At 53.8% G+C, this 14,725-nt stretch overlaps 1 protein-coding gene across 4 annotated transcripts in view; it reads left to right on the top strand.

Annotated features, from left to right (window-relative positions):
- LOC136049962 (protein CEPU-1) overlaps positions 1-14,725 on the top strand; it is a 233,544-nt gene that overhangs the window by 113,166 nt on the left and 105,653 nt on the right. The window contains exon 1 of one of the 4 annotated variants that reach the window (XM_065738567.1): positions 14,524-14,540. The exons of 2 other annotated variants lie outside the window; for them this stretch is intronic. The gene's annotated coding sequence lies outside the window, so the exon portion shown is untranslated. Of the gene's footprint in view, positions 1-14,523; positions 14,541-14,695; positions 14,713-14,725 lie in introns of those variants that run through there. One more of the 4 variants, XM_065738566.1, reaches the window with a different exon arrangement.

Raw genomic sequence — 14,725 nt, 5'->3', positions numbered from 1 at the left:
CCTCCCCGTGCCCCGTCCTCAGGTGAAATCAGAGCGAGGAAATATGCATGCTGCTCAGGGAAGCGTCGGTGCCAGCGCTGGGCACGGATACCCAGCTGGCACATGGGGCAGGATGGGGACAGCTGTCCCTGCCTCTTGCTACGGGAGTTGGGCAGGAGCTGGGGACAGCAGCGTGCTGCTCACAATGTCAGTTATTAGCGTGCTTAGTAAATTACCTAGTAAATTGGTCCTTAAAATTTCCAGCGGCGTGTTCTCTCTCGCGCTCGGTGCCTGCAGCTGAGCTGTTGTGTTGCTCTGCAGGAGGATGGATGGAGCTGCTCCCCTCCCACTGCCTGGTGCTGGGCTTGGTGCTGTGCCCATTGCTGAGCCAGTTTCGGAGCTGGGCTGGGCTGGGCACGGCTCCTTTCCCACTGCAAGGTGTGTTTTCCCTGCCGTGCGTTTCCAACTCTCCTTTTGCCTTTTCATGTGCACTTTAAAGGTCAGCCCATATCCGGAACATGCTTTAAATTTGCACCGAGAGCAGAGGACAGGAGGAGAGGGAAGGCAGTGCTGCAGCAGCCCCTTGGAGGGCACCGTTTGCTGCTTTCTGATGCCTCCATGCACGCAGGGGCACAGGACCACCCACCAGCCCAGGAAATAGCTTTTTCCCAGCAGAAATCCCCCAGAGCACAGAGTGAGCACGCTGCAACCCTGTTCACTGCCATCAGCAGCCAGTCCCAGCTGCTGGTTCTCCATCACCTTCATCTTTCCTTGGGGGATGCTCACCTCCAGCACCCCGCTGCCATCAGCAGGATGAAGCATCTCCTCCTCCTCGCTGCCCGACCCGCTCCTCCTTGCTCCCAAGCCTGCGTCCTCTCTGTGCCCTGCATCCCTTAGCTCATCACAGGGCAGGGGGCACACCTGGCCCAGAGCTGTGCCCCCTCCTGTCCCTGCATCCCACCCCCTGTCAGCACTGCCTCCTCTCCCCAGGACCTAAAGCTGCTTCGTTTCTGTTTTAATTTTGCTGCGGTTTCACGACAGCCACTGCTGGGTCAGGAGTTACAGAAAGGTTATTGGTGAGTGATGGGTATTGACATCCTTAGCAGCGCCCTGACCCCATCAGTCTCGCTCTGTTCTTCTTTTTCCTTACACTTGCCCTGCTTTTTTTTTTTTTTTCTGAAGGGCTGCTCTGCCACAGATTGGCCTTGCTCATGCATAAAGCTTGCTTCATCAGATTTTTACCCAAAGCCACGTCGGGCACGCTTGGCTGCAGAGCAGGGAGGGAAGTGCTGCTTTGTGCTGGCTGCTGAGTGCGGGCACTGAGAGAGGCTTTTGATCCCCAGATTATTTTGTTGCCACCCAAACCTCCTGTGCTACCTTTTTCTCAGCTTTTTCACCCTCATCCATTTGATTCACCCATGCAGCTTGATGTTACAGGGACTCCAGAGCAGCCAGCTCCATCCTGCAGGGACGCCCAGGGCAGCGGTGGGGTCACCGTCCAGAAATGTGGAGATGTGACACTGAGGGACGTGGTCAGAGTCATTAAGGTGGAGAAACACCTCCAAGATCACCAGGTCCAACCCCAACCCACCCCACCGTGCCCCCTGCCCACGTCCCTCAGTGCCACATCCCCACGGATCTGGAGCACCCCCAGGGATGGTGACCCCCCCCCCCCCCCCACTCCCTGGGCAGCAGTGCAGTGCAGCACCGCTCTTTCAGAGAAGAAATTGCTCCTCATACCCAACCTGACCTCCCCTGGCTCAGCTTGAGGCCTCTCATCCTCTCACTGTTACCTAGGAGAAGAGACCAACCCCCACCTTACTAACCAATTTTTGGTGGGGGTCAGCACCAATTCCACCCAGTAATACCAAAAACTCCAAGATCAGGGCGGGGTGCATGCTGCCCCACAAATCCACAGCTCACCCCATCCCCAGGAGCATGCAGAGCTGCTCCCCCATGGGCAGAGAAGGACATCCTGTGGCAGCCCATCCCTGCGTTCATCGGGAAGGACAGCACCCTTGGTGTAGGCTGTGGGGGAATAGGGCTGAGAGCTCGTTTGAATCAGCTCTTATCTCCCCACTGAGAGGGATCTGCTCTGAGCACGGCTGCGCTCCCACCCGCCCCGGCTCTCCCCGTCCCTGATGCCATGATAAGCCTCCCTTATCAGATGCTTCAGCACTAAAACGCTCCGACTCGTTGGGTTGTGGGTTGGTGGTTTTTTCTTTTCCTTTTTTTTTTTTTCCCTTTATCGTTGCCTCCATAAAACTGGCTGGGAAAACTGCTGAAGCAGTAACCCCGCTCGGTTTTAAAGGCAGCTGCAAATCAGCCCCGTGCTCCTGTGCAGTGCAGAGCTGCTTTTACGAGTGCTAATTAACCGGGATCTGCCCTGGGCTCTGCCTCCCACCCAGCCCGTGCTGCACCGTGGCTCTGAGCTCTGTGGCAGTAGGGCTGGGAAGGAATTGGGGGTTTTGTAGGATTTGGGGGTGTGGATTGGACCTAGGGCGGTTGTGGCGGTGGGGGAGGGTTGGTTGTTGGTAGATCTGTGGATCTGTCTGCCTGAGCTGTAGCTGGGAAATGGTTTTGGGGGGAGAGGTTGGAAAAGGAAACCACCTCATGCCACTCTGCAGCTCAGAATCTAAGAGGAAGGGGCAGCGACTCCAGGAATTTCTAATCTAAGGTGAGAAATGCATCACCTCCAGGATGTGGCCGGGCTGCTCCTGGGTCCTCCTGTCCATAAATACAGGGCCACCATTTGGCCACAGCAGTGGTACAGGCACGGGCTGTTCGTTTGCATGCTTCCCCAGGGAGATGCTTACAGGTTTGTTCCTCCTGACATTGCAGGAGGGGTGGGGGGGGTCCCTCTGTGCTCCCCTTTGCCTGGCAGTGCTGGGGCTAAGGGGGGAGATCCTGGTGCTGGGAGAAGCACTGCTGTGCTGCAGGGCACCGGGAGATGCACTGCGGGCTGACACGTGGCAATTTATTTGGGACCCGTTGAGTCTTTTCAAGAAAGCAATTTCTTTGACATTTTCTTCTGGCATTTGAAAGGGGGGGGAAAAGGTGGTATTTCCCACATGGACTCATTGCTTCCATCCCTTCCCCAAAGTGATTTAGATTTCTTGCTTTGCGAGATGCAAGCCATAAACTGTGCATAGAGGGAGGTCGGCGCGCGCAGCTCGTGGAGCTCGGTGTGCTGTTTGCACAGCAGTGTCCATGAGGATGCCAGGAGCTCTGCAGCACTGTGGGCTGCATGGTGTGAGAGACTCCTTCCAGGCCGGGCTCCCACCGACGTGACACCCACAAGCAACAGTGAAATATCATCAGCATCATGGCTAGGCTTAAATCTTTACCGAGTCTCCATTTTTCTTTCTTTAAACGCTTACAGAATAAATGGAATTTATAATCAGAAACCATAAAATCCCTGATTTATGGTTCATCTTGATGACAATATTTAATAACTCGTGTATATTTTATTACATCTTTTTAATGCCCTGTTGTGGAATTTTACTTAGGCATCTTGCCCTCTATATCAACCTGTCGCAGCACAGATGGGCTGACTTCTTGCCTTGGGCTGCGGACAGAGCCAGGCTGGGCTCTGCCCAGGGCTGCCTGGGTCCTTCCAAGTGGGCTCCACACACAGACGTGGATGTTTGTAGATCTGATGCTGTTCTCAGCTCCCTTCCAGCATCCCCAGCCAAGCTGCAGTGCAGGTGGAGGAGAAATTCAGCCGTAGTGCCTCTCATCCCTCCTCAAGGACTTTCTGCTTGGAAACCAGTATCTATTTAGGTTATTGCTTTCCCAGTTCAAGTGTATTCTCCTCTGGAGAGTGCTCCCCACCCTTTCTGGGGTTGTTAGAGCAAATTAGCTGATGCATCCTATCAGCCTGCTGCACCTGAGGTACCAACCTGTGCTCAGTGCTTGCATGCAGAGCCACATTCTGGCTTTGTGGAAGAGCAGCAGCTCACTGCTTCCTCCCTGCACGGCTGGGAATGGAGGGAGGATGGGGCTGTGGGGCCTGGAAGAGGATGGGGAACAAATAGGGATGGATGGATGTGGTGGACCATAGAATCTTAGAATTATTCAGGTTGGAAAAGACGTCTAAGAACCCAAGTCCTACCCTAACCCACCCTATCATGCCCACTGACCACATCCCTCAGTGCCATATCCCACAGCTCTGGGACACCTCGAGGGATGGTGACCCCACCACCCCCTGGGCAGCAGGAAGAAATGTTTCCTAATATCCAACCCGTGTCACATCACCCTGGTGGGGACGGGTGAGCAGTGCCCTCCCACTGGAACCCATTGGTTTCTTTTTGAGATAGCCAGAAAATGTAAGTCGTGTTTGCAGCGTTTGGACATGTTTTTCATCGTGGGACTGGCTGAAATCTTTGCACTGGGAAATCAGCTGCCTCCAGCAGGGCTCCTGCTCTCTTGCAAAACATTTGTAGAGTTTTCATCCTGGGAATTGTCTCCCTCTCGGGGATTCAGCATCTGCCTCAGCTCCTGCCTTGGCTCTGCTGGGAGATGGGGCTGGCAGAGGTGTGAATAACCCCGAAGAGCTGTGGTGCATCACTACCTGGGTCTAACTCTAAATTAAAGTCTGGCAAAGGAGCGGCCACCTGAGGAGGTGAGAAGAGATGGCAGCCTATTAATACCTCTCAGGCAAGGCTGGAAATGAAGAAAGGGAATTACTCACAGTCTTGGAGGGTGGTAGGACAAGGAGCAATGGCCGGGGGCCGGGGGGGGGGGGTGGAGGGGGGGTTGCTCAGCCATTAGGAGCTCCCGGAGGGGCAGCCCTGGCGCCAGGCATTGATGGGGCAGACAGAGGGGAGGATCTTTAGGAAATGCACGGGGTCATCCCGCTGACCTGTACGGTGCCGTCGTCAATTCCACCGTGGGCACTCAATAAGTCGACATAATGGCTGGGAAATCCCTTCCCCTGACTGCACACGGAGCTGGAGGCACCGTGCTGCCCATGGAGCAGTGGGCAGCACTGATGGCAGCCCTGCAGCCCCGTGTTTGCCGTGGCAGGGAGTGGGGCTTTGCTGCTGAGGTGCCAAGGATGCTCACAGCAGATGTGCTGCCAGCCCTGCTGGTTTTTACTGCAGGTCTCCGAGGTCTCGTCGGAGCTTATGGTTTTTCTTAATGCTCGTGGAGTCGTGAGGTTGCATGGGAGTGTTGGCTTTTGTTGAGGAGGAGGTTTGACATGTCACGATTGCAGGAAAAAAAGTGTGAAAATGCAGCTGTAGGCTAATAAGTAAGCATGTCTTTAGTAATAATTATTATATAGGAGCTCAAAATGAAGGATTTTGAGGGGGCCAGGCTTGGAGTGTGGGGGTTTGCAAGGGCAGTGGGGCTGGGAACAAGCCAGGGAGCAATGAGCCCCATCCCTGCAGGGGGCTGAGCCTTTTTCAGAAGAAAATCAGGCAAGGGAGGATGAGTGATGTCCAGGAGCCATGTCTGGGGTTGCACGGGCAGCGTGGGGGCAAGTGGGAGCTGGCAGCCAGCCCTGAGCTCTCCCCCTTCTCTCCACCGAGCAGAGCATAAATGCCACAGGAATCCGTGTCGCTTTTCAGAGGCTGTTACAGCAAATTGTTAGCAGGCGAGGTGCAGCGCAGGAGCTGTCGCTATCGGCTGCGTTTTGTTAATCTGATCTGAAGGGTCCCCTTCTGAGTGCATCTGGAGCGGCCCCTTCCTCGCTCTGCGGATGCAGATTGCCATGCATGGGATAAAGGACACTGAGAAGTGCCAGGTTCCCCACCCACCCTGCATATTTCCACCCGAGAGCTGTGCCCTCGTGCGTGCTGCTGCACCTGCCTCCTCCGGCTTTGCACCTGAACACATAGGGAGTCAGGAGAAGGAATCCAGGATGGGGCTTTTCCCTTTGGAAAACACCTTTATTGCAAAAGCTGTGTGGTTTCCTGGGACAGTTTCCATTTGTGCAGAGCAGTCTCTGCTCCAGGAGCCCCTCCTGCTTGTCACAGCGTGGTGTCCCATCCCACGATGGGTGCTGGCTCTTGGGGCCGCCAGGAGCGATCAGAGCTGCCCTTGGTTCTGATGAAACTCCGTTGCCCAAGTGGAGAAAAATCCATCCTGTGGAAATGTGGCTTTTTGGGAATTTCTTTCTGAGATGGGGAAGTCAGGGGATGCTTTTTCATTAAAAGCCTATATATATTTATATATTTGAGTTTCAGTGGATTTCCATTTTATAGCCAGCTCTCTCCGGTGCCGCTCCTGCAGCAGCGTATGACTTTTTTTTTTTTTCCCCCTTCAGGAAATTTTCTAATATCAATTTAATTTTGACTCTCACAACTGCATCTATTCTGCGGGGAGCACGCGCTGCGCTCTCGCCAAGGAAGTGTTCCCTCTTTGCTGCAAGTTCATTTTCCAGCTTAAAAACATCATTCAGTCGTTCCTAATGAAAGATAGAATCAACTTTCAGGCTTCGTGGCTTTGCTGAACCCCTAATGGGGATGGGGAAACCATTCCAGCCGTGGCTTAGCCTGCTTTTCCCTCACTGCAAGGTGTGCTCACAGCTTGCAATGGGTTGCAGGGTGGGATTGCACTCAGGGAATGCAACCCGTGCAGGGCTGTGCTTTGGGTGCAGTGTGTGTGCACGTGCAGTGCATGAGTTGCTCCCTGAGTTGGTGTGCCTTGCATCCTGCAGGGTTTGCTCTGTTCCAGCCCTGAGCAGAGGCTTTTGGGCATTGCTGCACACTTTGGGGCCACTCGACACGCAGCTTTGCTTTGCTTTGCTTTGCTGCATGACATCTGCAGGCAAGGGGTTGGCCGAGCTTTTGTTTTCTTCCCTTAGAATGAACGAGAAAGAAGAAAAACCCAGACAGCCCCATTTGTGTCCTGTCTGATTGCATTTCCGTGCCTACATATCTGCTCTGCATAAATGTTGGTGGAGCACTACGGGGGGAATAGTCTGGCCTCGCGTTCATGTGCTGTGCAGCAGAAAGGGCTCGTTTTGCTTTGAGGCCTCACTGCATTACACCGTGAGCACTGCGCCTGTGCATCCCCCTTCCCTGCAGAAGCCAACCACCCGTTTTTTGGGGTGCAGCAGTGGGATTTTTTCCATTTTTGTCCCAGATGAGAATCTGTTGAATTCACGGTGTTAAGCAGCCTCTTTTCCCCTGGTGGTTTTCCACGTGTGGCAGTTCTGCTGTTGAGGAGGATCCCGTTCAGCACGCTGGTGAAGCTGAGCTCAACACCCATCACACATCTCAATCAACCCCTCTTCCATTCAAACAAGGAAAGCTGTTTTCCTGCCTCTTGGAGCTGGTTGAGCCCTACAGACGACGAGTGCCGTAACGTAATGCGTTTTTATTATCATTAAGCTCCCAGTGCCTCTTTCCCTGTCAGTATGATGGGGCTAATGAGATGTACCTACAGCTCCCAGAGCTGGGAGGACAGTTCGGTCCATTTCTTCCATTTGGATGAAGCAGAGTGCTGTTGGTTGCCCGTATCCCTCTGCCACCACTGGTGCCAGCTGGTGCGGGCTCCAGGACCTGGGGCCAGGGTCCTCCCTGGTGCACCATCATTGACTTTAATTGGGCTCCACCAGGGAGAGGTTTGGACTGCACATTTGCTCGTGGTGGGATGATGCCAGATGGCGTGTCTCCCTGTCCTCTTCCCCTACAGCCTGGAGGCAGAGAGGGGAAAGAGCCTTGTGAAGGGGAAAAATGGGCTGAGAGTCCTGAAACACAGTGAGGACTGATTCAAAGCTGCTGTGCTCCAACCCGGTTCGCTCATGATGTGGTTGTAATTGGCATCTGAGATGCATGCTTAGAAGCAAAGCTTTATTTCCTGGTGGCAGTTACGCAGTGACATCACTGCCCTCCCCAAAACACTGTTTCTCCTTACCTATCATAGGGTCATTAAGGTTGGAAAAGACCTCTAAGATCATCAGCCATCAGCTCATCCCCCCACTGTGCCCGCTGAACCATGTCCCTGTGACTGAAGTTATTTAATTGCCAGCCTGGGTGTCCTGAGGGAGAGCCAACTCTACTTCAGATCCGTCTCAAAGTGCTGGGGCTTCCTGGGGGGGCAGCACTGCCCTGTGCTGGTGGTGGGCCGGGGTTGTGTGGCTTTCATCCTCCTCACCGCAGGCGACTGTGAACCCTTCAGCTCTGAACCCACTCCTATTTTGATATTCCCTGCGGTGCTTTAGAGCTCACTCACGGCTATTTTATAGATCTATATATAAATATGTCTATGTACGTATGGTTAAGGGAAAAAAAAAATGGCAAAATCGTGGCTTTTCACACGTGCTCCTCACTCTGCAAAGAAGAGCAGTGATGGGAGGAGGCGGCGGCGATGGGTGTAGGCACAGTGGGACGTGGGGACGTGGGGGGTTCCCCAGAGCACCCCAGAGCTGTCACCCAGTGTCCCCTCTGTCACTGCTCCATCTGTGCCTCCTGGGTTATCTGAGGACGTGGGGTGCAGGGAGCAGCAGTCGGAAGGGAACAGCCGTAGTACAACCACGTGGAAGCTGATAACTCACAGTGATGGCTTTGCCAGCAGGGAGGAAAAAAAAAAAACAAAGAAAAAGAACCAACACTCTGTAAATTCGCTTTGTTTGGATATTCAGCTACTCCTTTTTCTTGTGGAGTATGTGCTAACGTGTATGATAGCTCCGTGGCAGTGTCGGAACAAAATATTCAGATGGTTCCCACCAGTTGGTGCATCACAAGTGCTGGCATGGACGCGGCCTGGGGAGCATCTCCGTGTCAGCATCCCCCCCCCTTCCCTCCTGCCTTCCTCTCAGGCCTCCATCCCCACCGAAATGAGCAGCAAATCAATGTGGGCCTAATAAAAGATGATTGGAAATTGCTAATAGGAATGTGGGAGGGCAGCCTTGCCGCCCGGAGCCTAGATGAGTATGGATTTTCTCTTGCCAGGCATTGTAAACACTGCTGAGCTCCCTGGGGAGCCCCGGATGCTCACCCTCTCCTTTTGCCCTCATCATTCTCCAGCAGCCTTAAAGGAGCCCAGTAATGGCAATTAGCTACATTAATTAGTGAGAGCTAGCAGCGTTTAGCCCCATCCCGTGCTGTGCATACTCTGGAAGGCATGTGATAAAGGAGGACATGGGATAGGAAGGTTCACACTGCCTTGGTGCCGGGCTCCAGTCTCCGTTCCCCCAGTCTGGGAACCACTTATTTATTTACGGTGGCCCCACCACCTCCCTGGGCAGCTTGTTGCAATGCATTACCACTCCTTCAGAGAAGAAATTTCCCCTAGTATCCAACCAGCAGATGGAGAACCCTTGGGGCAGCTGGGCAGCCCTTGGTGCACGTGGTCCATCCGTTTCACAGGTCAGCCCTTCCTTGCCCAAGGGCAGCTTTCAGGATGCATTTTCTGTGCAGTAAGGTACCCTGTGCCAGGACACGGAGCTTTGAGGTGTGATGCCCAAAGCTCTGCTTGGCACAGCCCACCCATCACCGTGGCCAAAAGTATTAATGCAGGCGAAAAGTTAACCACACTTACTGAACTGCAAAAAAAAAAGGTTGTTTTTATACCCCTTTATTGGAATATAAAGACAGCTTTTATAACCTTTTAAAGGGACATAAAAGCAGCTTGGAGACTCGAAAGCTCACTCCAATTTAAGACGGCGTGACGATGCCGACAGGTTTGGGATGCAGTTGTGGCTGCACTGCAGTGAGGAGCAGGGGACCACTGTGGCCCTCCCAGAGCTGCCACGTGCTGCTGGGCTGCATGCTGCAATGGGATCCCTCCTCTCCCCACGTCCATGGGGATTTGCCTTTTTCTGCCCCATGTTGGCACAGCGGTCGGTCGGACGCGACATGAAAAGCAGAGTGACCTTTCCAGCAGCCCCACGGCACGCGTTGAATATGGAGAGGCCACGATTCTCACTTCTCCCCACGCCACCTCCCAAATAATAAAGCATCCAGACAGAGTGCTGCACGGACGGGAGCAGCTGCTTCTAATTTTGCTTCGTGGGGAGGGAGGTGATGCTGAGAGCGCCCCGCATTCTCTGCACATATTTTTCATCATTATAGGCAGAAATGCCAGAGTGGTGACAGATATTAATGCAGTTCACGCCGGGAGAAAATCTTCTTTCCATCAGACTCAATGTTCAGCAAGAGGGCAGTGCCATTTGCAGCCCTCGGGAGGATGTGTTTGAAAGGTGATGTGTTTTTTCCCCGGGAAGTTTTATTCCGAGATGAAGTTCAGATTGGAGCAAGGGCACCTGGATCCGTCAGCTGGGGCTGCTCCGTGCCGTGGGCCCAAGCAGAAGTGCTGGAAAGTCATTGGGATTTGGGTGCCCACCCAGAGCCTGGGGGTGTCATTGGGGCACACGGTCCATCCCATGGCACGCAGCTGCAGGGTCTGAGTTTCTCTGCACAGGGCTGCGCTTCCTCACACCCCTCAGCCTCCTTTTATTTGCTTATCCCACTAAATATTCATCAGTAACATTTAAGACAAAGGAAAGAGATAATTACAAGGGGAGAATTTTTTTGCAGTATTAAAGGTTAACAGAATTCTTGGCATTTGTGCCTTGTCGATCTCCATGTAATTATGCTCATTTCCCAGAATTCAGAGGTGACTGTGCCTGTTAACGCTCAAAGATGGTACCCCGGGAATTAAATTTATGAGATCATTTCTCAAAATCTTCAGATTCAACCCGAGCATCCTGCTTAATGGCACGGCCATTATTAATATTATTCTTGGACGCAGCACGGCGCGGGGCAGAGGACGGGTGGCAGAACCGACCGGTGATGCATGCAGGCGGCAGCGCGCCCGGCTTTTGTTCCTGAGCCATTTTGGCAGCCTCAGTGCTTTGTGAAATGAGCATTTCACTTCGGGTTGGCAGGAGCTGCAAAGGTGCAGGTTGGAGGTCCAGCAGGGGCAGCCCCGTTTCGGCTGTCGGGGGTCGGGACGGAAGCATTTTTGCATCTTTGCAGCTCTGGGGTTTAATGAGAAAACAAGTGTTAGCCCGTGCGACGTGCCTTATCAGTGCACAACAGGAGGCAAAAGTGAGGGGGGAAAGCTGAGGTCTTTGCATTGCTCGTGTCCGTGCTGGAGCTGCCGAGTAGGCGAGGTGAGGATGGAGGCAGGGCTCGCTTTGCTTTGCTGCCTGTGCAGACTTCTCCTCCTCTTGCACTCTTCCTCCTGTTAAGATGCAGAGCAGATAGGGGCACAGAGCACTGGGTTAATGTCGTACACTTATGGGGTGGCTGATGGCGTGGCTTTACCCGATGTCATCAGCTGGCTCTGGGATCTGCTTCATCCATCCCAAAAGATGCTGTGAGCAGAGGGGATGCGACCTCGCAGCGGGTTGATATGAGAGCAAGATCGGTCTGTGCCACAGCCAGCTGGGATCAGTCCTCCTTCATAACTTCCCCTGTGCCCGTGTGGCTCAGTGTCTTCCTTTACTCCCCATGTACATACTCAGTATGACAGCAGCACGTACGGAGGTGTCACGCCGTCAGTAGATACTGTGTTGGGTGGGCTGCTCTCAGAGGCCGAGACAGTGAGGAGTGTGGGAAAGGAGCAGCCCTGTGCGACGTAAATCAGAGCATCTCCTTAAGGGGATTTGCCCCTGGGGGGGTTATGGGATCACCGTCCCTGGGGGTGTTGCAGAGCCGTGGGGATGTGGCACTGTGGGATGTGGGCATAGTGGGGTGGGCTTGGTGCTGCTGCATGAGTTGGGAAATGCAAAAAGCAGAGCAGGGAGGGGCTGCTGGGATAGCCTGACACACTTTGCATGCTGGCTGTGCCCGCTGCTTGGCACCAGCGTTGGGGAATGAGGGCTGAGCGCCCGCGGGGACACTCCACGCATTCAGAAAAATGGCCCCAAATGGCCTCAAGCACCATTTCTCTGCTCCACACAGGGAAAGCCTTTGGGGCAGGAAGGGCTCAGAATGGCTCCAGCCAAGGAAGGCTCTCAATCATTGCTTCTTAATTGGGGCCGGCGTTAACGAGGGGATAAATGAGGCAGCGTGGAGCCCATGTCCTTTGTGTGCTGTGTGTTGTGCACCTGAGTAATGCCAAGCAGGGAGGCTGCGTTTGCAGCTCTGGGCCTCGTGGAGAATAATGCGTGGAGGGGCTGTGACATAACGTGTTGAAGGAGCAAGAGCAGTTTGAGCATAAATTACGGTTCCGATCACATTTGGCAGTTTCAGATTAAAAATAAATGTCGACTTTGGGGTTACAGATTGCCATCTATCAGCTTTGTGAAAAGGGAAAGGAGGAATTAAAAGCCAAATCAGGCTGTACAAATTGCCTGGCTGTGACCTACTTATGGAAAGTTGGTTTTTTGGTTGGTTGTTTTTTTTTTTCTTTGTATTTCTTTTTCCTCCAAGCCTTGTTTCTTCTGTTTGGCCCCAAGGTTTTGCTGCGAGGTGCAGTGCTGGGGAGCAGGGAGTGCTGGACTGGGGCTGGGTTGGGGCTTAGAGCTGCAACTGATCTTGGGCAGACTGTGAACGCCGTGGCCGGGCTGTGCGTGAGCGCAGGGGGCAGGAGAGGAGCACGCTTCCAAAAGCTGCTGCAAAGTGGCACTGCCAAATTTCACCCTGTCCCAACATCTTGCTGGAAAACGGAGTCGATACCTCCCCCCTCCCCAAATATTGCCTCCTTTGTGCAGCGCTCCTCCTGGCCCTGAGAGCTCTGAGCATCCTCGCTGCTGCTCGCTGCTCCCCTGCCTCCCTCCATGTGATGCTGCCCACCCCTCCTGCTCGTGCTCGCTGCCAGGAGAGGGGGCCTTCAGCCTTAGAGGCTGCGAGAGGAGATAAATATGTGTGCAGAGCAGGTGTGCGTGCGCCCGGCTCGTTCTGCTTGTTTCCTGCCTGTTGCTCACGAAGGAAGGAGATTTTTATCTGAGCAGGAAGAAAGGAAAGGAGCTGAAAGCAAGGCGAGGTGCTGCTTTGCAAGCATCTTCGTCCGTGCATGGCAGACTCTGCTGCTGTGGTCAAAAAGCAGCGAAGGAAAAAAGGCGCTCTCGTCCCCGGAGGAGGCTACAAAGCTCTCTTTCTCTTCCAGCTGAACCTTCACAGCTGGACTCAGTTGCTGGCTCCTCTGCTGCTGGAGCGATTGAATTATTGAAAGGAATCTTGATTTTGTTTTCTCTTTGCTGTTTTCATGCGTTGCGTTTATTGTCTATAGATATTTTTAAAGTCTGAAGCAATTACAGCTGTCAGAAAAGAGACGAGCTGTGACAGGCTGATTTATATGTACATTGCATGTATGCAAGAGTGGGAGAGCGGGGACGGGCAGGGATTGTGCTGGGCATTGGTATGCAGGAGCCAGTGATTTAAATTCCTTAGGGACTTCCAGCAGCTCCTAACGGGAGGCCAGGGAGTGACTTTGGGTTGGGATGTGTGGCAGTCACCCCGAGCCCTCCTGCTCTCAGCACTGCTAGGTGCTTTCTGTCCTGATGGAGGGTGCCCAGCAATCCCAGCCCGAATGCTGCTGTAGGAGGTTGCATGGCTGCAGTCCTTGTGATCCCATTGGCTTTGCTGATGGAGGAGCTGGTCGCTGCTCAGCCAGAGGAGCAGGATGTGCGCTGAGTGATGCGGGTCCCGTGCATGAAGGCAGCTAATAAGTAGCACAGGGGGGTCCCAAAAGGATGCTCCAACAGGAGGAGCAGCTGTCAGCAAAATCAGTGCCTCTTGCTCCTCACTGACTTACACGTGCCTGAAAATTCCCTGCTCCGGGGCAGATAGAGCCATCTTGCTGTTTGCAGCTAGGTTCTGCGGATGCAGAAGTTGTGAACCCCTCCTGTGCTGAGCAGGGTGAGCTGCAGAGCCCCCTCCTCCTGCTGAGAGCTGCAGAGAGCTGCTCCAGGGAGCTGGGAAACAGAGGGAGGGAATGCAGGGCAGCACGTCCCAGCAGTGCCGGATTCATAAAGCAGAGCCTTCAAGAAGGGAGAGGAGTCGGGAGAGAGATGCAAAGCAATCCCCTTCTCATATGACCTATCAGCGCACACAATAATAATAAAGCTTTATTTGATTGAGTGTTTCCTCTGCCTGGCGCAGCTCATAATGTTTGAGAGATTAAATAGCACAGTTAGTGAATTAAGCAGTAGTTTACAGGGGATTCGGAGACTCCGGGGATTAGTAACGGGCTATGGATCCTTTCACATCTAGGTCACCCCTCGGAATCCAGCTCAGGTTGGCAGTGATTTAAAGCCCACAGAAATTCCCGGTGCGGGGTGAGGGCTGCAGAGCGTGCGGAGGGCAGCGGAGGAGGGGGGGTGGGGATGGGGTGCAGCCCCCGGGGTGCGGGGCTGCAGGGGCTGAAGGCAGAGCAGCTCTCCGTGCCTCCGGGATGCTTGTGCTCTGACGATGGCTCCCAGCACCTTTTGCCAGCACCAAGCTGTGCCTGGAAATGCTATTAACGTGCTCGGCCGCTAGCGGAGGGAAGGAGGAACTGCTCGGCATAAGCAAATGCGATATCTGTTAAATTATGAGCTGATAAAAAGTACTCGGGGACTGCGCTTGCAGCTGGGGAGGAATTTAGCACCTACACTCGTGTCTGTGAGGTGCAGAGGACCGGGAGGGAACCCTCCTGCGTCTCCTTGTTGCTGTCTGCATGTGATTTTTTTGGTTGTTTTGTTTTTTTGGAGGGGGAGGGGAGAAGTGTGAAAAGGGGGAACTATGGTGCGCCTCAGTTTCCCCTCCTGCACAGTGCCTTTGCCACCCGGGGAGGGGATGGTGTGGAAGCAGAGGGGGTAAATATCAGAGCTCGTTTGGCTGCCGGGTGCAGGTAAGCACGCCGG

This window comes from Cyrtonyx montezumae, unplaced genomic scaffold (assembly GCF_038088225.1).
Source record: "Cyrtonyx montezumae isolate F1298 unplaced genomic scaffold, pur_monq_1.0 scaffold_22, whole genome shotgun sequence".
In the NCBI taxonomy this organism is placed as follows: domain Eukaryota; kingdom Metazoa; phylum Chordata; class Aves; order Galliformes; family Odontophoridae; genus Cyrtonyx; species Cyrtonyx montezumae.
The sequence above is the reverse complement of the archived record's forward strand: the minus strand, read 5'-3'. Positions and strand labels throughout refer to the sequence as shown.